The 21,857-nt window shown below is 38.9% G+C and overlaps 1 non-coding gene across 1 annotated transcript; it reads right to left on the reverse strand.

Annotated features, from left to right (window-relative positions):
- Window positions 1-17,541: 17,541 nt before the first annotated feature.
- LOC112804409 (small nucleolar RNA R71) lies at window positions 17,542-17,649 on the reverse strand. Its single transcript, XR_003203018.1, has one exon. It is a non-coding gene; the product is annotated as a small nucleolar RNA R71 (small nucleolar RNA).
- Between the last annotated feature and the right edge of the window lie 4,208 nt (window positions 17,650-21,857).

Below are 21,857 nucleotides of genomic sequence, written 5' to 3' on the forward strand. Positions count from 1 at the left end.
TTGATTCAGTACAGCTAAGGGGTAGAGAGATCATGATTACTGAAACTGCTATTGAGGAGGCATTGCAGTGCCGACACCTTACTGATGGCACCTACGCTCATCAGCAGGCAGAGACAGCTATTCAGTGCATGACTTTCGACTATGAGACGCTTAAGCGCGTGATTGCCATACCCAATGCTCCTTGTGTCATGGATTCGGACAACACAAAGCCCAAAGGGATACTTTTTGCTGATTTGACTAGAGAGGCTAAGACTTGGCAGATGATATTTGCCCACTATGTCTTACCCACCACTCACTTTTCTGAGATCCCGATGGAGATGTTACTTCTGATTGGTTATGTCATGGAGGGTAAGGAGGTTTATTTTCCCCGATTGATCTGGCAGAGCATGTGGCGAGCACACATTCGTGGCCTGCTCCCATTTCCTACACTGGTCACCAGCATGGCCGCATTAGCCGAGGTTCCTTGGCTGGATGATGATATGACACCACCACCCCCAGATGACGATGACAAGGAGGTTACTATTCCTTGGGGTGGCTTGGTGCATGAGAAGCCCCTGGCTAGATGCCGTTCTCGGGCTAGGGCAGCTAGACCTTCACCCGCCACAATAGCAGCCCCATCCTCTTCTACAGCCCCTTCATTAGCCGCAGCCCATGTACCACCACCACCAGCACCTCAGCCGACTTACTTATTGGTTCAGCATCTCTTCCGGTTCATGGAGCGCAGCAAGCGCCAGATCATGCGTCAACTGGATCGGATTGATCAAATGTTTGTGGCCCAGGGCCTTGAGCTACCCCCTCTACCAGAGTCCTCCGGTTCAGATGAGGAGACCCTTGAGGAGGAGCATGCCGATTTACACGAGGAGGGTACTCATGAGGAGGAGCCGGTTCACATGGAGATACCACCTCAGACTCAAGAGACTCAGCCTCAGCCGGTACCACAGCCAAAGCCTACCGGTGTACCTATCCCTGATCCTCAGGATTAGCATCGAGGACGATACTTGATCATAAGTGTGGGGAGGTTGCCGGTGGGACCATTAGAGGATCGGTGAACATTTTAGCTATTTCCTAGTTATGCTACCTAGTTATCTTATTTTATGCACTTTTGTATATATTTGTCATTTTGGATATTTCAGATACTTTTGCCTTAGTAGTTGCATACCTTGCTATTTTGGATATTATATGTTTTGGATGCTAGATCTCATACTTTTAGTTGGGTTTTTCTTTATATACTTTTGCATATTTTTCTTTTAGTTTGTGGTTGTGATTAGAAACTATTTTGGAATTTAAAACCTAGTTAGCCTTTTTTACATAAAGAAAATTGTTTTGATTGAAAAAGGAAAGGGTAAACTAGAAAATTTTTAGAATTTCTCAATCACAACAATGCTTAGTCAAATATTGAGATTTTCCAAGGAATTTAACTATAGGGCACCACTCCAATTGATTGGAAAAATTTTGTGGAACTTGCTTGAATTTTATTTTGTGAAGCATGATTTGAGCTGAGAACACAAGCAAGTGAGTTTTGAGCCTATTGATGTGGTTACATTTTATAACCACCTATTCTTTGTTCTTGTGTGCAATTATTTTCTTTCTATGATTGTGATCCTAGATTTGCTTGATTCTATATGTCCAATTACTCCTTGCATTAATGCATTTATATTATTGAGGCCATTATTTCATTAGCTCACTCAACCAAATAGCCTACCTTTTATCATCCATTTGCAACCAATTTTGAGCCTATGCATAACCCAATTATTCTTCATTTTAGCATATTACAAGTCCTAAAGCGGAAAATAATGAAAGTCCCTTGTTTGGATCTTTGATTGGCTTAGGCTAGTGAGAGTGCTTATTTTCAAGATTAGTGAGGATTGGGAACATTGGTTGGGATAAAAGGGATATTTTGTATTTTTATATTTGGGAATTGGTGTATGCTCATGTATTGGTTAAATGTAAAACTTTATGCATTGATATTCTTGAAAGAAAAGAAAGAAAAATGATGAGAAAATCAAAAGAAAAACAAAAGAAAAAGGAAAAAAAAAAGAAAAGAAAGAAAAAATATGTAGGAAAGAAAGGAAAAGAAAAGCAATAAAAGGGGACAAAATATTCCAAAGTAAAGTTCGAATAAAATCAATGCATAAGTGTTGTGAAATGAAAAGAAAATGCACGAGTATGTGGAAAGTGAGAAATATGGGTAGTTAGATTAGAATTCAATTATATAGGTTACTATATAGGCTAGGTGGAAAAGTTTAAGCTTATCAAAGGTCCAAACTCTAGTCCACTTATCCATATATGATCCTACCTTGACCCTAACCCCATTACAACCTATGAATGACCTCCTGGTGAATGTATGCATGCATGGATTAAGTGTTGATTGTTAGAAGAAGATCAAATTTTGGAAAAACATGATTAGGAGAGAATTGAGTGAATTAATCCTCAAATAGTTGAGTGAAAAGAGCGGATACACATCCGGTGAGGGTTCCCAAGCTTGATTACATGCTTTTCACCACTATCATCTATATTCATGCAAGTCTATGATTCTTTTGATAATCCAATGCAATTGTGGTTTGGACTCGATTCCTATTGTTCTAGCTCTTGTGCTTACATATGTTCTCTTGGGAATTGATTTGTTTGGACCAAGCATTTTCATTCACTTTAGATAGTTGCATTTAATAAATGCCACACCCCTTAGTTCCTTCTTATTTTAGCATGAGGACATGCTAAGGTTTAAGTGTGGGGAGGTTGATAAACCCCATTTTTAGGGTTTGTCCTGTGTTGAATTTAGAGTATTTTGATAATATTTTCTCACATTTAACCAATGAATTATCATGGTTTTGTTATCTCTCCCGTATTTGTGCTTGAGTGTAAAAACATGCTTTTTAAGCCTTTACTTTGATAATTTTAATTCATCCTTGATTCCATAAGATGCCTTGATGTGTTTGCTAGTAATCTCATGTTAAAATAGGCTAGGCATGGATCAAAGGAACAAGGAGGGAAGCATGCAAGTAGAGAGAAGCACAAAAAGCCAAAGAACTAATCTCGTCCAAGGACGTGCACGCGCACAAGGCACTCGCGCGCACATTGCAATATCGACCAGGGAAGCGTACGCGTACTATGCGCATTCGTGCCAAAGGCCGCACGTGATTTTTAAATGAAACTCGTGCCCAGCGATTTTTGGGAAGCTATGGGCCCAGTGCAACACACTTTGGCGCCAAAATGCATTAAAAGGACCAAGGATTGAAGGGGAAGGCATCTTTCATCAATAGTTCATTCATTCACATTAGGATTAGTTTAGAGATAGTTTGTAGAGAGAGAGAAGCTTTCACTTCTCTCTAGAATTAGGATTAGGTTTAGGTTAATCTCTCATCTTAGATCTAGGTTTAATTCATGCTTTAATTCATTTTTCCTTTATCAATCCTTACTATTCTCTTCTTCCTCTCTCTAGTTATGTACTTTAATTCTTGCAATTCTTCATTTTGTTGTGGATCTAATGTTGTTCTTTTGTTTTCTTTCAATAATGCAATTTGAGGTAATTCATGATAATTGTGAGTTCCTTGATTGTTGTTGTTAATATTTTTGCATTCAATTGTAGGTAGAATCCATTCTTGTTGTGATTTACTATACTTCTCTTTTGTACCTTCCAAGTGTTTGATGAAATGCTTGGGAGAATGTTAGAATAGAATTTTATGTTCTTGACTTGAGTAGGTAACTTAGGATTTTTTGAGTTACTAGTGTCCAAGTGATTGATAGTTGATAACCATTGACTCTAGCCATCATTAATCCAATTAGTGAAAAGCTAGGATTTATGGACTTGGGTTGATATAACTCACTTGACTTTCCTTTGCTACTTGGTTGAAGGATAACTAAGTGGGATTAATCCTTGCAACTACCATAATTGTGGCTAGTGATAATGATGAGGACCCTTGACAACCAAACCTTGCCAAGACCATTTTGTTAATAAAATTTCATTACCATTTTCTATTCAATTGTCTCATCTAAAACCCCAAAATAAACAAGTTCATAACCAATAACAAGAACACTACCCTGCAAGTCCTTTGAGAGACGACCCGAGGTTTAAATACTTCGGTTTATAGATTTTAGGGGTTTGTACTTGTGGCAAACAAATTTTTGTATGAAAGGATTATTGTTGGTTTGGAGACTATACTTTACAACGAGATTTCATTAGTGAAATTCTAAACCGTAAAAAATTCAATCATCAAAATGGCGCCGTTGCCGGGGACTTGCAATGGTGTTATGTTATTGGTTATTGTACATATGTGAATAGTGTGAATAGTTTGTCTTTTGTATGATTACTAGTTTAGTTAGTTTTATTTTGTTTTTCCAATATGAATTCTCACTTTGGCTATGAGTTTGGTCCTAATTGTGTTGTAGGAAATGTGAACTTCAATGATTACCCTCATTATGGATGGAACCAACAAAGATGGGAGGAGCCTCAAGGAATTGATCACTCCTATTGGCAACAACCTCCGGACACTTATAGGTATAATTCTCATCCTAATGCATGCCAATTCAATGGCTATGGTGACTCTTTTTATGATAATCAACCACCACCGTATGCCTATGAACCTTATCCTCAACATGATGCTCAACCATACTCACAAGCCTCCCCAAACCAAGCACCTTCCTATGATCCATATCCACCATATGACCAATCACCCATATCACATTCTTATGACCACTATGAGTAAGAAACTTTAGAACCACCACAACCCTGCCAAGATTACTACCAAGAACCACCTCAATGCACACCATCTTCACAATTTTACCAAGAAGAACCACCTTCTTACTATGAACCCTCTGTCCAACATAATGAACCTTCCTACTCACCCCAAGTCCCAATAGACAATCCTCTCACCTTGTTACTTCAAGGACAAGAAGCCATGAAGCGGGATACATTTGCATTTGTAACCAATTTGACCAAGGTGGTGCACACTTTAGCCCACCAATATTTGAATACTCAAGTTATCCCCGTAGCCTCATGTGGAGAGCCCAAGGAAGAGCAAAGCATGGAGGAGATATCAGATAATCCGGTGAAAAAGGAAGAATCGGTAATAGTAGTAGAGCGATTGGAGAAGCCTACGGGTATTGAAACAAAGGAAGAAGTGGTTGAAGACTTAAGAAATATGAAACCACCATGTGAGTCTCAACAACCTCCGGAGCATATCAAGATCGAAGAATACGAGGAGGTTAATCAAGAAATAGATTCAATCATGGAGTAAGTCCTATCTACAATTGAATTCCCCTAATGGACATGGAGTTGGAATAATAGATGAGTGCACACAATCTCTTCCTAGTAGACTTGAAGTTGAAACCGTAGAAGAATGTGCACAACCTCCCAAGGAAGAAGAAGTTGGCATGGTGTATATTGAAATTGAAGAATATGAAGAGGTTGATCAAGAGATGGATTTATTCATCAATGAATTCCTATCCAAAATTGAATCACCTCCCATTGGGCAAGAAACCGCAGTTCTTGAAGACAACACCAAGTCAAGTAATAAAAGGAAAAAGGTTGAAATTGAAAAAAATTTGTCAAGAGGTGGAAATACCCAAAGAAGAGCATAAAGAAGTAAGCCTTGCATTGACTAAGTGTGGGGAAGTCGCCCTTCCCAAATCACCATCCAACACAACATTCAAGTGGGTAAAATTCTTATCCCTAAGCTTTACTTTCTCATTTGAATATGGTTTAATTGAAACTGACGGACAATTTAGAGCTCTTTGTGGACTTAAAGAAAAAAGAGAATTGTGTAGTGGTTGGAAATTCGGTATAAAGCTCACTAAGGTCAAAGCTTTAAGATATAGGGATTATGATGGGACAAGAACCACTTTGTATGGGTCTAGAAGGAAGAATTTGTGGACTAAAGAGAATTCTATGTGTCAACCGCCCTTATGTCAACCACCCGTACAGAGAAATCATGAGACTCAACTCACGGATGGGTGTGAAGATAAGATATGGGATCCCGGTTCACTATGTGAAGACCAACTATGGGGACTCATATCTTGGGTTGAAATTCACCCAAAATTGGTGAAGATGGTTGGAAATTCTATCAACCAATTGAGAAGCAAAGATCCTTGGAGATTCAAGGATGAGTACAAGCACAAGCGACCATGACAATAAGCTCCTCAAAAGGTCCAACTTAAGGACTTTAACTAAAAGTGCTAGGTGGAAGACATCCCACCATGGTAAACTCTTCCCAATCTCTTTTAGTCTTGTTTTATAAGTGGTTAGAGTTGCCATCGTAGGTAGATCTTCAATTCATATAGATTTGTTTGTATAAATTGATTGTTAGCATAGTCACATGTATGTTGTGTTTAGTAGTAGATGAATAAAATCAAACTGCATTTTTTGTGAATTGTATGATATTTGATTGAATAAAAGTTGTAGGCATAATAGGGAACCCCTGGGTATATTTTTCTGCTTATTTGGTACACAAAAAAAAGGGGGAAGGATGCACGCGCACGCTGTACGCACACGCGTCCATGAGCGGATGCACCACCATACATTTTCCAGAGAGTTGAGCCTCTCTTGGATGAACATTGTACCTTTGGCCCAAGTCATCCCACGCGGACGCGCACAACGTGCGTTCGCGCCCATACATCATTAAGGGAAAGCACGCGGATGCGCACTTGCCGCATACACGTTCCTAAGCTGATGCTCCCACACATGCCACCCGAGAGTTAGGCTTGTACTAGGACAACACGAAGCCCCTGGCCCAAAACTGATCATGCGGACGCGCACTGCACGCCTCCACGCCCATGAGTCTATAAAAGAATCCGCGCGCGTGCATCTGCCGTGTCTGCGCCGATCTGGTGATGCAACTCTTAAGCCATAATCCAGAGAGTTACGCTTGCCCTGGGCCAACCTTAGGCCTCCAGCCCAACCTCAAGTACGCGTGTGCACACCATACGCGCACGCACTTTTTCCAATTCTCGTCTAGCACGCGTAAGAGCACAAGGCGCTCACAGGTCGATTCCCAAATCATCAATGAATGCGAAGGCGCCATGTGCCCGTCCGCGTCGATTTGAAAACAGGATAACCATCGGATGCGAGGAAAGTTGCGCAGTCGCGCACCTCACCCCCTACTCTCATCTTCTCCAACGTCTCCTACCCTCTCTTCCTCCCTGCCACACTCCGACCACCATGCCGGCGGCGACCGCCGTCGCTACCCCTCCATCTTCTGCTCATCCTCACTCTCACGTTCATACACACACTCTCATCCCCTCTCACCCTCTCTCGCTCACTGCCACCACTGGCGCTGTAACCAAGCGCCGCCACAGGATCACTACTGCCACCATCTGAGGCAGCAACTCTCTCTATTTCTGCCTCAACCCCCTGCCTACCTATTTCTGATTCTGCCCAGCTTCCAGGTTACCTGCTTTTGCCTCAACTCTGCTTTCGTGTTTCTTAATTTTACTCTTAGTTACTGTTAGTTTTAGTTAGTTAGAACTTGATTTTCGCATGTTAGGTTAGCTAGAGATATCTGCTGTTAGGTAGCTAGGTTCTGGATAGAGGATTCTAGGCTTGATAAGTGCGCCGTATTTGTTTACCTACTTATGTACATATTGTTTGCTGCTGAGTGGTTTGATAATACTTTGCCATTGGTATTTGAATGGTGTTGTTGACCTATTTCTTGTTCTCTTTTGCTATCCGGGAACGTCCAATTTTAAGCCGAAATGCTGCCCAATTTTTTTTGATAAAACTATTTCACTTGTAGATATCGGTTTCGAAATTGAACTTGGCACTTTCAAACTAAGCTTTGCATAACTTACCAAGTTCAATACCCGGGACTTTTGGGACAGCTTTTCCGTTCTTATATTAGTTCCCGCAATTGGCATCACCTAAGTAAACTCATTTATTTTTGAGAATTCCATACTCTTATGATGGTGAACATAATTGTTGTGCACAATTTGCATATTTCTTTTCATTAGGCAATTCTTCACTATACCACTAATCCTCTAATTTCATTTTCTTAACTCTCTAACTTCTCTAACTTACTAACTTCACTTTTAATTATACTTAACCGCTTAACCATTCTTTTAGGGTATGATTGATGAATATGCCTCTTCTTTGAGCATTGTGTTACATTGATTGAAATGTTGAATTCTCGGTTTATGGCTATGTTTTCTTTGCTTACTTGCTATCCAAGTTTTCATTTTAGTTCACCTCATGCCTATTTGTCATTCATCTTACATCTTGAACATGTCTTACTTGCTTCGTGCTATTTGCTTAGTCGCTTATATTCTATTCTATCCTTATTTTCAGGATGTCAGACAAAGGAAAAGCCATAGCCGCTACCTCCAAGAAAAGGAAACACTCTAAGATTTCTACCCCTTCTCCCTATGCGAATTATGCTAAGAATCCGCTGAATGACACGGATAAGGAAAATCAGTTGCTACTTTCCACTGATCCAAAAAAATTTCCCAACCTTTACTGTGAGCTTCGCCTTCCCAGGTATCGGAAGAAGAACTTAAATATTGAAAAGAAACTAGTCCTCCCCAATGATGTGAGACGCGCAATCAACACCCGTGTCCTAGAGTTGGGTTTGGAATTTGTTGATAGGGATCTGGGAAACATCAACGTCACATGGGTCAAGGAGTTCTATTGCAACTTCTTCCGTCCTACTCTTGATTCAGTACAGCTAAGGGGTAGAGAGATCATGATTACTGAAACTGCTATTGAGGAGGCATTGCAGTGCCGACACCTTACTGATGGCACCTGTGCTCATCAGTAGACAGAGACAGCTATTCAGTGCATGACTTTCGACTATGAAGCGCTTAAGCGCGTGATTGCCATACCCGATGCTCCTTGGGTCATGGATTCGGACAACACAAAGCCCAAAGGGATGCTTTTTGCTGATTTGACTAGAGAGGCTAAGACTTGGCAGATGATATTTGCCCACTATGTCTTACCCACCACTCACTTTTCTGAGATCCCGATGGAGATGTTACTTCTGATTGGTTGTGTCATGGAGGGTAAGGAGGTTTATTTTCCCCGATTGATCCGGCAGAGCATGTGGCGAGCACACATTCGTGACCTGCTCCCATTTCCTACATTGGTCAGCAGCATGCCCGCATTAGCCGAGGTTCCTTGACTGGATGATGATATGACACCACCATCCCCAGATGACGATGACAAGGAGGTTACTATTCCTTAGGGTGGCTGGGTGCACGAGAAGCCCCCGGCTAGATGCCATTCTCGGGCTAGGGCAGCTAGACCTTCACCCGCCACAGCAGCAGCCCCATCCTCTTCTATAGCCCCTTTTTCTGTCGCAGCCCATGTAACACCACCACCAGCACCTCAGCCGACTTACTTACTAGTTTAGCATCTCTTCCAATTCATGGAGTGCAGCAAGTGCTAGATCATGCGTCAACTGGATCGGATTGATCAAATGTTTGTGGCCCAGGGCCTTGAGCTACCCCCTCTACCAGAGTCCTCCGGTTCAGATGAGGAGACCCTTGAGGAGGAGCATGCCGATTTACACGAGGAGGGTACTCATGAGGAGGAGCTGGTTCACATGGAGATACCACCTCAAACTCAGGAGACTAAGCCTCAGCCGGTACCACAGCCAAAGCCTACCGGTGTACCTATCCCTGATCCTCAGGATTAGCATCGAGGACGATGCTTGATCTTAAGTGTGGGGAGGTTGCCGGTAGCACCATTAGAGGACCGATGAACATTTTAGCTATTTTCTAGTTATGCTACCTAGTTATCTTATTTTATGCACTTTTGTATATATTTGTCATTTTGGATATTTCAGATACTTTTGCCTTAGTAGTTGCATACCTTGCTATTTTGGATATTAGATGTTTTGGATGCTAGATCTCATACTTTTAGTTGGGTTTTTCTTTATATACTTTTGCATATTTTTCTTTTAGTTTGTGGTTGTGATTAGAAACTATTTTGGAATTGTTAAAACCTAGTCAGCCTTTTTTGCACAAAGAAAATTGTTTTGATTGAAAAAGGAAAGGGTAAACTAGAGAATTTTTAGAATTTCTCAATCACAACAATGCTTAGTCAAATATTTAGATTTTCCAAGGAATTTAACTATAGGGCACCACTCCAATTGATTGGAAAAATTTTGTGGAACTTGCTTGAATTTTATTTTGTGAAGCATGTTTTGAGCTAAGAACACAAGCAAGTGAGTTTTGAGCCTATTGATGTGGTTACATTTTATAACCACCTATTCTTCGTTCTTGTGTGCAATTATTTTCTTTCTATGATTGTGATCCTAGATTTGCTTGATTCTATATGTCCAATTACTCCTTGCAGTCATGCATTTATATGATTGAGGCCATTATTTCATTAGCTCACTCAACCAAATAGCCTACCTTTTATCATCTATTTGCAACCAATTTTGAGCCTATGCATAACCCAATTATTCTTCATTTTAGCATATTACAAGCCCTAAAGCAGAAAATAATGAAAGTCCCTTGTTTGGATCTTTGATTGGCTTAGACTAGTGAGAGTTCTTATTTTCAAGATTAGTGAGGATTGGGAACATTGGTTGGGATAAAAGGGATATTTTGTATTTTTATATTTGGGAATTGGTGTATGCTCATGTATTGGTTAAATGTAAAACCTTATGCATTGATATTCTTGAAATAAAAGAAAGAAAAATGATGAGAAAATCAAAAGAAAAATAAAAGAAAAAGGAAAAAAAAGAAAAGAAAGAAAAAAAATATGTAGGAAAGAAAGGAAAAGAAAAGCAATACAAGGGGACAAAATACCCTAAAGTAAAATTCGAATAAAATCAATGCATAAGTGTTGTGAAATGAAAAGAAATTGCATGAGTATGTGAAAAGTGAGAAAGATGGGTAGTTAGATTAGAATTCAATTATATAGGTCACTATATAGGCTAGGTGGGAAAGTTTAAGCTTATCAAAGGTCCAAACTCTATTCCACTTATCCATATATGATCCTACCTTGACCCTAACCCCATTACAACCTATGAAAGACCTCCTGATGAATGTATGCATGCATGGATTAAGTGTTAATTGTTAGAAGAAGATCAAATTTTGGAAAAACATGATTAGGAGAGAATTGAGTGAATTAATCCTCAAATAGTTGAGTGAAAAGAGCGGATACACATCCGGTGAGGGTTCCCAAGCTTGCTTACATGCTTTTCACCACTATCATCTATATTCATGCAAGTCTATGATTCTTTTGATAATCCAATGCAATTGTGGTTTGGACTCGATTCCTATTGCTCTAGCTCTTGTGCTTACATATGTTCTCTTGGGAATTGATTTGTTTGGACCAAGCATTTTCATTCACTTTAGATAGTTGCATTTAATAAATGCCACACCCTTTAGTTCCTTCTTATTTTAGCATGAGGACATGCTAAGGTTTAAGTGTGGGGAGGTTGATAAACCCCATTTTTAGGGTTTATCTTGTGTTGAATTTAGAGTATTTTGATAATATTTTCTCACATTTAACCAATGAATTATCATGGTTTTGTTATCTCTCCCGTATTTATGCTTGAGTGTAAAAACATGTTTTTTAAGCCTTTACATTGATAATTTTAATTCATCCTTGATTCCATAAGATGCCTTGATGTGTTTGCTAGTAATCTCATGTTAAAATAGGCTAGGCATGGATCAAAGGAACAAGGAGGGAAGCATGCAAGTAGAGAGAAGCACAAAAAGCCAAAGAACTGATCTCGTCCAAGGACGTGCACACGCACAAGGCGCTCGCACGCACATTGCAAAATCGACCAGGGAAGCGTACGCGTACTATGCGTATCCGCGCCAAAGGCCGCACGTGATTTTTAAATGAAACTCATGCCCAGCGATTTCTGGGAAGCTATGGGCCCAGTGCAACCAACTTTGGCGCCAAAATGCATTAAAAGGACCAAGGATTGAAAGGGAAGGCATCTTTCATCAATAGTTCATTCATTCACATTAGGATTAGTTTAGAGATAGTTTGTAGAGAGAAAGAAGCTCTCACTTCTCTCTAGAATTAGGATTAAGTTTAGGTTAATCTCTCATCTTAGATCTAGGTTTAATTCATGCTTTAATTCATTTTTCCTTTATCAATCCTTACTATTCTCTTCTTCCTCTCTCTAGTTATGTACTTTAATTCTTGCAATTCTTCATTTTGTTGTGGATCTAATGTTGTTCTTTTGTTTTCTTTCAATAATGCAATTTGAGGTAATTCATGATAATTGTGAGTTCCTTGATTGTTGTTGTTAATATTTTTGCATTCAATTGTAGGTAGAATCCATTCTTGTTGTGATTTACTATACTTCTCTTTTGTACCTTCGAAGTGTTTGATGAAATCCTTGGGAGAATGTTAGAATAGAATTTTATGTTCTTGGCTTGAGTAGGTAACTTAGGATTTCTTGAGTTACTAGTGTCCAAGTGATTGATAGTTGATAACCATTGACTCTAGCCATCATTAATCCAATTAGTGAAAAGCTAGGATTTATGGACTTGGTTGATATAACTCACTTGACTTTCCTTTGCTACTTGGTTGAAGGATAACTAAGTGGGATTAATCCTTGCAACTACCATAATTGTGGCTAGTGATAATGATGAGGACCCTTGACAACCAAACCTTGCCAAGACCATTTTGTTAATAAAATTTCATTACCATTTGCTATTCAATTGTCTCATCTAAAACCCCAAAATAAACAAGTTCATAACCAATAACAAGAACACTACCCTGCAAGTCCTTTGAGAGACGACCTGAGGTTTAAATACTTCGGTTTATAGATTTTAGGAGTTTGTACTTGTGACAAACAAATTTTTGTATGAAAGGATTATTGTTGGTTTGGAGACTATACTTTACAATGAGATTTCATTAGTGAAATTCTAAACCGTCAAAAATTCAATCATCACAGGTTCAAATTTTGAAAGTCAAATAATTTCCAAGACAATTGCAGTTCACAATAATTCAACCTATGTAAAAACAGTGTTATAACTAAAGTAGTAAAGTACCACAAATAAAACAATTAAAAAAAGAATAAACATATTACTAATAAATTATTACACATTGTGCAATAACTGTGGCATGTTCCATTTGTAGTTCTCTTACAATGCATGTCTCTGCTAAATGATATTTACTAGATTAGACAAGGATATTAAGTTTAGTAATCATGATTTGGAATTGAGAAGCTATAGACATTACCTAATGGATAAAATGTCACTATCTTTAGAATTACAAATGCAATTCCCAAATGAACAATTTATATGTATATAAATTTAAGAATGAATTTTTTTTAGTCTTCTATATTTTGAACATGTTAAGTCGATCATAAAATTTAAAAAGAATCAGGAGATACAGCCGTAATAGGAGCCGCATCAAAAGTACTTGTTATTAACCAAATTGCTATTCTCCATGGGTAAAAGAAGTACCTTGTGATAAATGCTACAGACATTAAGATGGTGACAACCTTTCCAAATGTTAGGACTCTACAATTCAAGCATAAAGTGTGAAATCAGAATCCTGAGTTGTTTAGCACGTTATGACGTTATATAACAAAATCGAAAAGCCCATACCTTTAACATTGGTGGAAGTTATTGCGAGTTTAATGCCTTAAGAATATCACTTGCTAGCTTGTTCCGTCGCATTATTAGGCCAACTAAGTCAGATCTTTGAGCCACAATACCCTTTGTACATAACAGTTAAAACAATGTTAGCTTTCTTAACAGAAGCAGATAATGTAGTATGTAAAATCCAATATAGTCTTACCTGTCTCTGATCTGATTGGAGATAATATAGAAGACCAGAATCAATGGTGTTTTGATACCTAATAACATGATCAGAATGACGTAAATAAAACAAAAAGTAAAACGTCTTCTGATGAGCGGATAATTTATACGCTTTTTGGCATTGTTTTTAGTATGTTTTTAGTATGTTTTAGTTAGTTTTTATTATATTTTTATTAGTTTTAGTTAAAATTCACTTTTCTGGACTTTACTATCAGTTTGTGTGTTTTTCTGTGATTTTAGGTATTTTTTGGCTGAAATTGAGGGACCTGAGCAAAAATCTGATTCAGAGGCTGAAAAGGACTGCAGATGCTGTTGGACTCTGACCTCCCTGCACTCGAAGTGTATTTTCTGGAGCTACAGAAGCCCAATTGGCGAGCTCTCAACTGCGTTGGAAAGTAGACATCCTGGGCTTTCAAGCAATATATAATAGTTCATACTTTTCTTGATATTTGATGGCCCAAACAGACGTTCCAAGTCAGCTCAAGAATTCTGGCGTAAAACGCCGGAATTGGCACAAGAATGGGAGTTAAACGCCCAAACTGGCACAAAAGCTGGCGTTTAACTCCAAGAAGAGTCTCTACACGAAAATGCTTCAATGCTCAACCCAAGCACACACCAAGTGGGCATGGAAGTAGATTTTTATGTCATTTACTCATCTTTGTAAACCCTAAGCTACTAATTCTCTACAAATAGGACCTTTTGCTATTGTATTAGACATCTGGGTAGCTACCTTTGAGTAGTCTTATGCTATCTTAGATCATGGGGGCTGGCCTCTTGGCCATGTCTAGACCTTGTTCTTATGTATTTTCAACGGTGGAGTTTCTGCACACCATAGATTAAGGTGTGGAGCTCTGCTGTACCTCGAGTATTAATGCAATTACTATTGTTCTTCTATTTAATTCAGCTTATTCTTGTTCTAAGATATCACTTGTTCCTCAACTTGATGAATGTGATGATCCGTGACACTCATCATCATTCTCACCTATGAACGTGTGCCTGACAACCACCTCCGTTCTACCTTAGATTGAGTGGATATCTCTTGGATCCCTTAATCGGAATCTTCGTGGTATAAGCTAGAATTGATGGCGGCATTCAAGAGAATCCGGAAGGTCTAAACCTTATCTGTGGTATTCTGAGTAGGATTCAAGGATTGAATGACTGTGACATGCTTCAAACTCGCGATTGTGGGGCGTTAGTGACAGACGCAAAAGAATCACTGGATTCTATTCCGACATGATCGAGAACCGACAGCTGAATAGCCGTGATGTGACAGAGCGCGTTGAACATTTTCACTGAGAGGACGGGATTGTTGCCATTGACAATGGTGATTCCCAACATACAGCTTGCCATGGAAAGGAGTAAGAAGGATTGGATGAAGACAGTAGGAAAGCAGAGAGACGAAAGGGACAAAGCATCTCCAAACGCTTATCTGAAATTCTCACCAATGAATTACATAAGTATCTCTATCTTTATTTTATGTTTTAATCATTAATCCTCCATAACCATTTGAATCCGCCTGACTGAGATTTACAAGATGACCATAGCTTGCTTCATACCAACAATCTCCGTGGAATCGACCCTTACTCGCGTAAGGTTTATTACTTGGACGACCCAGTGCACTTGCTGGTTAGTTGTGCGAAGTTGTGATAAAGAGTTGAGATTGCAATTGAGCGTACCATGTTGATGGCGCCATTGATGATCACAATTTCGTGCACCAAGTTTTTGGCGCCGTTGCCGGGGTTGTTTGAGTTTGGACAACTGACGGTTCATCTTGTTGCTTAGATTAGGTATTTTTCAGAATTTTTAAGAATAAATTCTAGTGTTTCAAGGTGATGTTTTTATCATCACCAAAGCTGATTGATTCTCATCAATTTAGCTCTTGAATGTAATGTCCTGCTGAAGCTTGGCTAGCCATGTTTAATTTCTTTAGACTGAAGCTTTAGACTAACATTGCATGATTCCTGGAATTCTTATTAAAAATTTTGAATTTCTTTATTTTCTTCTCCATATAATTTTCGAAAAAAAAACCAAAAAAATTACAAAATCATAAAAACCAAAAATATTTCTTGTTTGAGTCTAGTGTCTCATTTTAAGTTTGGTGTCAATTGCATGTTTCTGCTCTTCTTGCATTTATCATGTGTCTTCATTGATCTTCAAGTTGTTCTTGATGATTTACTTGCTCTGATCTTTAAATTCTCTTGTTTTGTGTGTTTTGTTGTTTCTCATATGCATTCTCAATTTTTTAGTGTCAGTAGTATACAAACTTCTAAGTTTGGTGTCTTGCATGCATTGTCTATTTGATTTTAGTTGCATTTTGATTATTCTTCATTATTAAAAGTCCAAAAAAAATTTTTATTTGTGTCTTTTCAAGTCAATAATACAGAGAATTGAAGATTCAGAACATACAGCAGAGGAATCACACAGAAAACGCTGGGCGTTCAAAACGCCCAGTGAAGAAGGGAAACTGGCGTTTAAACGCCAGCCAGAGTGCCTGGTTAGGCGTTTAACGCCCAAAAGGGTAGCATTTTGGGTGTTAAACACCAGAATGGATACCATTCTGGGCGTTTAATGCCAGGATGGCACAAGAGGGAAGATTTTGGTTTTAATGCAAATTTTTTTCAAGTTTTCATAATTTTTCAAAATCAAATATTTTCAAATCATATCTTTTCAATCATATCTTTTCAAAATCAATTTCTTTCCATTTTTCAAAAATACTTGCTAACAATTAATGATTTGATTCAACATTTCAAGTATGTTGCCTTTTCTGTTGAGAAATGTTTAATGTTTGAATCATATCTTTTCTTGTTAGCCAAGTCATTAATTTTCAAAATCAAATCTTTTTTTAAATTGTTTTTCAAATCATATCTTTTCAATCAAATTTTTTTAAAACCATAACTTTTCAATCATATTTTCTTAATCACATCTTTTTCAAAATAGTTTTCAATCATATCTTTTTAATTTCTAATTTCAAAATCTTTTTCAAAAATCACTTTATTTCTTTCTCAATCTTAGTTTTCAAAAATCATCAATCAAATTTTCAAAATTTCTTTTAATTATTTTAAAATCTTTTAATTTATTTTCAAAAATTCTTCCCCTCTTCTCACATCCTTCTAATTAAGGACTAACACTCCTCCACTATCAACAATTCGAACTCTATCTTTCTAAGTTCGAATTCTTCTACCTCTTCCTTCTATTTTTCTTTTCCTCTGACACCTCAAGGAATCTCTATACTGTGACATAGAGGATTCCATATTTTCTTGCCTTCTTCTCTTTCATATGAGCAGGAGCAAAGACAAAGGCATTCTTGTTGAAGCTGACCCTGAACCTGAAAGGACCTTGAAGCGAAAGCTAAGAGAAGCTAAAGCACAACTCTCTGTAGAGGACCTAACAGAAATCTTCAAAGAAGAAGACATGGCAGCCAAAAACAACAACAATGCCAACAATGCAAGGAAGGTGCTGGGTGACTTTACTGCACCTACTCTCGACTTCTATGGGAGAAGCATCTCTATCCCTGCCATTGGAGCAAACAACTTTGAGCTTAAGCCTCAATTAGTTTCTCTAATGCAACAGAATTGCAAGTTTCATGGACTTCCATTGGAAGATCCTCATCAGTTTTTAGCTGAGTTCTTGCAAATCTGTGACACTGTCAAGACTAATGGGGTTGACCCTGAGGTCTACAAACTTATGCTATTCCTTTTTGCTGTAAGAGACAGAGCTAGGATATGGTTGGAATCACAACCTAAAGAAAGCCTAAACTCTTGGGAAAAGCTAGTCAATGTCTTCTTGGCAAAGTTCTTTCCACTTCAAAAATTGAGTAAGCTTAGAGTGGAAGTCCAAACCTTCAGACAGAAGGAAGGTGAATCCCTCTATGAAGCTTGGGAAAGATATAAACAATTGATCAGAAAGTGTCCTTCTGACATGCTTTCTGAATGGAGCATCATAGGCATCTTCTATGATGATCTGTCTGAACTGTCCAAGATGTCATTGGACAGCTCTGCTGGAGGATCTCTTCATCTGAAGAAGACGCCTACAGAAGCTCAAGAACTCATTGAAATGGTTGCAAACTAACCAATTCATGTACACTTCTGAAAGGAATCCTGTGAACAATGGGACGAATCAGAAGAAAGGTGTTCTTGAGATTGATACTCTAAATGCCATATTGGCTCAGAACAAAATATTGACTCAGCAAGTCAATATGATTTCTCAAAGTCTGTCTGGAATGCAAGCTGCACCAGGCAGTACTAAGGATGCTTCATCTGAAGAAGATGCTTATGATCCTGAGAACCCTTCAATGGAAGAGGTGAATTACATGGGAGAACCCTATGGAAACACCTATAATCTTTCATGGAGAAATCACCCAAATCTCTCATGGAAGGATCAATAGAGACCTCAACAAGGTTTCAACAATAATAATGGTGGAAGAAACAGGTTTAGCAATGGCAAGCCTTTTCCATCATCTTCTCAGCAACAGACAGAGAATTCTAAGCAGAGCCACTCTGACTTAGCAACCATGGTCTCTGATCTAATCAAAACCACTCAAAGTTTCATGACTGAAACAAGGTCCTCCATTAGAAACTTAGAGGCACAAGTGGGTCAGCTGATAAGAAAGTTACTGAAATCCCTCATAGTACTCTTCCAAGCAATACAGAAGAGAATCCAAAAGGAGAGTGTAAGGCCATCAACATGGCCGAATTTGGAAAGGAGGAAGAGGCAGTGAGCGCCACTGAGGAAGACCTCAATGGACGTCCACTGGCCTCCAATGAGTTCCCTAATGAGGAACCATGGGAATCTGAGGCTCACACTGAGACCATAGAGATTCCATTGGATTTACTTCTGCCATTCATGAGCTCTGATGAGTATTCTTCCTCTGAAGAGGATGAAGATGTCACTGAAGAGCAAGTTGCTAAATACCTTGGAGCAATCATGAAGCTAAATGACAAGTTATTTGATAATGAGACTTGGGAGTATGAACCCCCTTTGCTCACCAAAGAACTGGATAACTTGACTAGGCAGAAATTACCTCAAAAGAGACAGGACCCTGGGAAGTTCTCAATACCTTGTACAGTAGGCACCATGACCTTCAAGAAGGCTCTGTGTGACCTAGGGTCAAGCATAAACCTCATGCCTCTCTCTGTAATGGAGAAGCTAGGGATCTTTGAGGTACAAGCTGCAAGAATCTCACTAGAGATGGCAGACAACTCAAGAAAACAAGCTTATGGACTTGTAGAGGATGTTTTGGTACAAATTGAAGACCATTACATCCCTGCTGATTTCATAGTCCTAGAGACTGGAAAGTGCATGGATGAATCCATCATCCTTGGCAGACCCTTCCTAGCCACAGCAAAGGCTGTGATTAATGTTGACAGAGGAGAATTGATCATTCAAGTGAATGAAGAATCCTTTGTGTTTAAGGCTCAAGGATATCCCTCTGTAACCATGGAGAGGAAGTATGAAGAACTTCTCTCAAAACTGAGTCAAACAGAGCCCCCACAGTCAAACTCTAAGTTTGGTGTTAGGAGGCCACAACCAACTTCTAAGTTTGGTGTTGAACCCCCATATTCAAACTCTAAGTTTGGTGTTGGGAGGTTCCAACATTGCTCTGAGTATCTATGAGGCTCCATGAGAGCCCACTGTCAAGCTACTGACATTAAAGAAGCGCTTGTTGGGAGACAACCCAATGTTATATTTATCTATTTTCCATTGTTATTTTATGTTTTCTATAGGTTGATGATCATGGGAAGTCACAAAATCAATTGAAAAAGCAAAAACAGAAAGAAAAACAGCACACCCTGGAGAAAAACCTGCTGGCGTTTAAACGCTAGTAAGGGCAGCAAATGGGCGTTTAACGCCCAGTCTGGCACCATTCTGGGCGTTTAACGCCAGAAAGGGGCACCAGACTGGCGTTAAACGCCAGGAAGGGGCAAGAAGCTGGCGTTAAATGCCAGAAATGGGCACCAGCCCGGCGTTTAACGCCAGAATTGGCAGAAGGAGCATTTTTGCTCGTCACTTGGTGCAGGGATGAATTTTCCTTGACACCTCAGGATCTGTAGACCCCACAGGATCCCCACCTACCCCACCACTCTCTCTCCTCTTCACCCATTCACCAATCACCTCAACACCTCTTCCCCAAAAACCCTTCACCTATCAAATCACACTATTCTCTTCACCACTCACATCCATCCTTCATAAAACCCCACCTAAGGTCTTCAAGAGGAAGAACAAGCCGCCATCACTAAGGTGGACCCGTTCTTTAATCTCCTTGTTCTTTAATTTCCTGTTTTTCGAATTTTTATGCTTATGTTTATCTATGTTTGTGTCTTATTACATGATCATTAGTGTCTTAGTGTCTATGCCTTAAAGTTATGAATGTCCTATGAATCCATCACCTTTCTTAAATGAAAAATGTTCTTAATTGAAAAGGAGAAGAATTGCATGAATTTTGAATTTTATAACAGATTAATTATTTTGATGTGGTGGCAATACTTTGTTTTCTGAATGTATGCTTGAACAGTGCATATGTCTTTTGAATTTTTTGTTCATGAATGTGGGCTCTTGAAAGAATGATGAAAAAGGAGACATGTTACTGAGGATCTGAAAAATCATAAAAATGATTCTTGAAGAAAGAAAAAGCAGTGGATACAAAAAAAAAAAACGAAAAAAGGGGAAAAGAAAAAGAAAAAAATAAAGTTGTGATCCAAGGCAAAAAGAGTGTGTTTAAGAACCTTGGACACCTCTAATTGGGGACTCTAGCAAAGCTGAGTCACAATCTGAAAAGGTTCACCCAGTTATGTGTCAGTGGCATGTATGTATTCGATGGTAATATTGGAAGACAAAGTGCTTTGGGCCACAGCCAAGACTCATAAAGTAGCTATGTTCAAGAATCATTATACTTAACTAGGAGAATCAATAACACTATCTGGATTCTGAGTTCCTATAGAAGCCCATCATTCTGAATTTCAAAGGAAAAAGTGAGATGCCAAAACTGTTCAGAGGCAAAAAGCTAAAAGCACCGCTCTTCTAATTAATACTGATCTTCATAGATGTTTTTGGAATTCATTGCATATTCTCTTCTTTTTATCTTGTTTGATCTTCAGTTGCTTGGGGACAAGCAACAATTTAAGTTTGGTGTTGTGATGAGCGGATAATTTATACCCTTTTTGGCATTGTTTTTAGTATGTTTTAGTTAGTTTTTATTATATTTTTATTAGTTTTTAGTTAAAATTCACTTTTCTAGACTTTACTATGAGTTTGTGTGGTTTTTTGTGATTTTAGGTATTTTCTGGCTGAAATTGAGGGACCTGAGCAAAAATCTGATTCAGAGGCTGAAAAGGACTGCAGATGCTGTTAGACTTTGACCTCCCTGCACTCGAAGTGGATTTTCTGAAGCTAAAGAGGCCCAATTGGCGCGTTATCAACTGCGTTGGAAAGTAGACATCCTGGGCTTTCCAGCAATATATAATAGTCCATACTTTTCCCGAGATTTGATGGCCCAAACAGGCGTTTCAAGTCAGCTCAAGAATTCTGGCGTAAAACGCCGGTACTAGCACAAGAATGGGAGTTAAACGCCCAAACTGGCACAAAAGCTGGCGTTTAACTCCAAGAAGAGTCTCTACACGAAAATGCTTCAATGCTCAGCCCAAGCACACACCAAGTGGGCCCGGAAGTGGATTTTTATGTCATTTACTCATCTTTGTAAACCCTAAGCTACTAGTTCTCTACAAATAGGACCTTTTGCTATTGTATTAGACATCTGGGTAGCTACCTTTGAGTAGTCTTATGCTATCTTAGATCATGGGGGCTGGCCTTTCGGCTATTCCTAGACCTTGTTCTTATGTATTTTCAACGGTGGAATTTCTACACACCATAGATTAAGGTGTGGAGCTCTGCTGTACCTCGAGTATTAATGCAATTACTATTGTTCTTCTATTCAATTCAGCTTATTCTTGTTCTAAGATATCACTTGTTCCTTAACTTGATGAATGTGATGATCCGTGACACTCATCATCATTCTCACCTATGAACGTGCGCCTGACAACCACCTCCGTTCTACCTTAGATTGAGTGGATATCTCTTGGATCCCTTAATCGGAATCTTCGTGGTATAAGCTAGAATTGATGGCGGCATTCAAGAGA

This window comes from Arachis hypogaea, chromosome 5 (assembly GCF_003086295.3).
Source record: "Arachis hypogaea cultivar Tifrunner chromosome 5, arahy.Tifrunner.gnm2.J5K5, whole genome shotgun sequence".
NCBI lineage: Eukaryota > Viridiplantae > Streptophyta > Magnoliopsida > Fabales > Fabaceae > Arachis > Arachis hypogaea.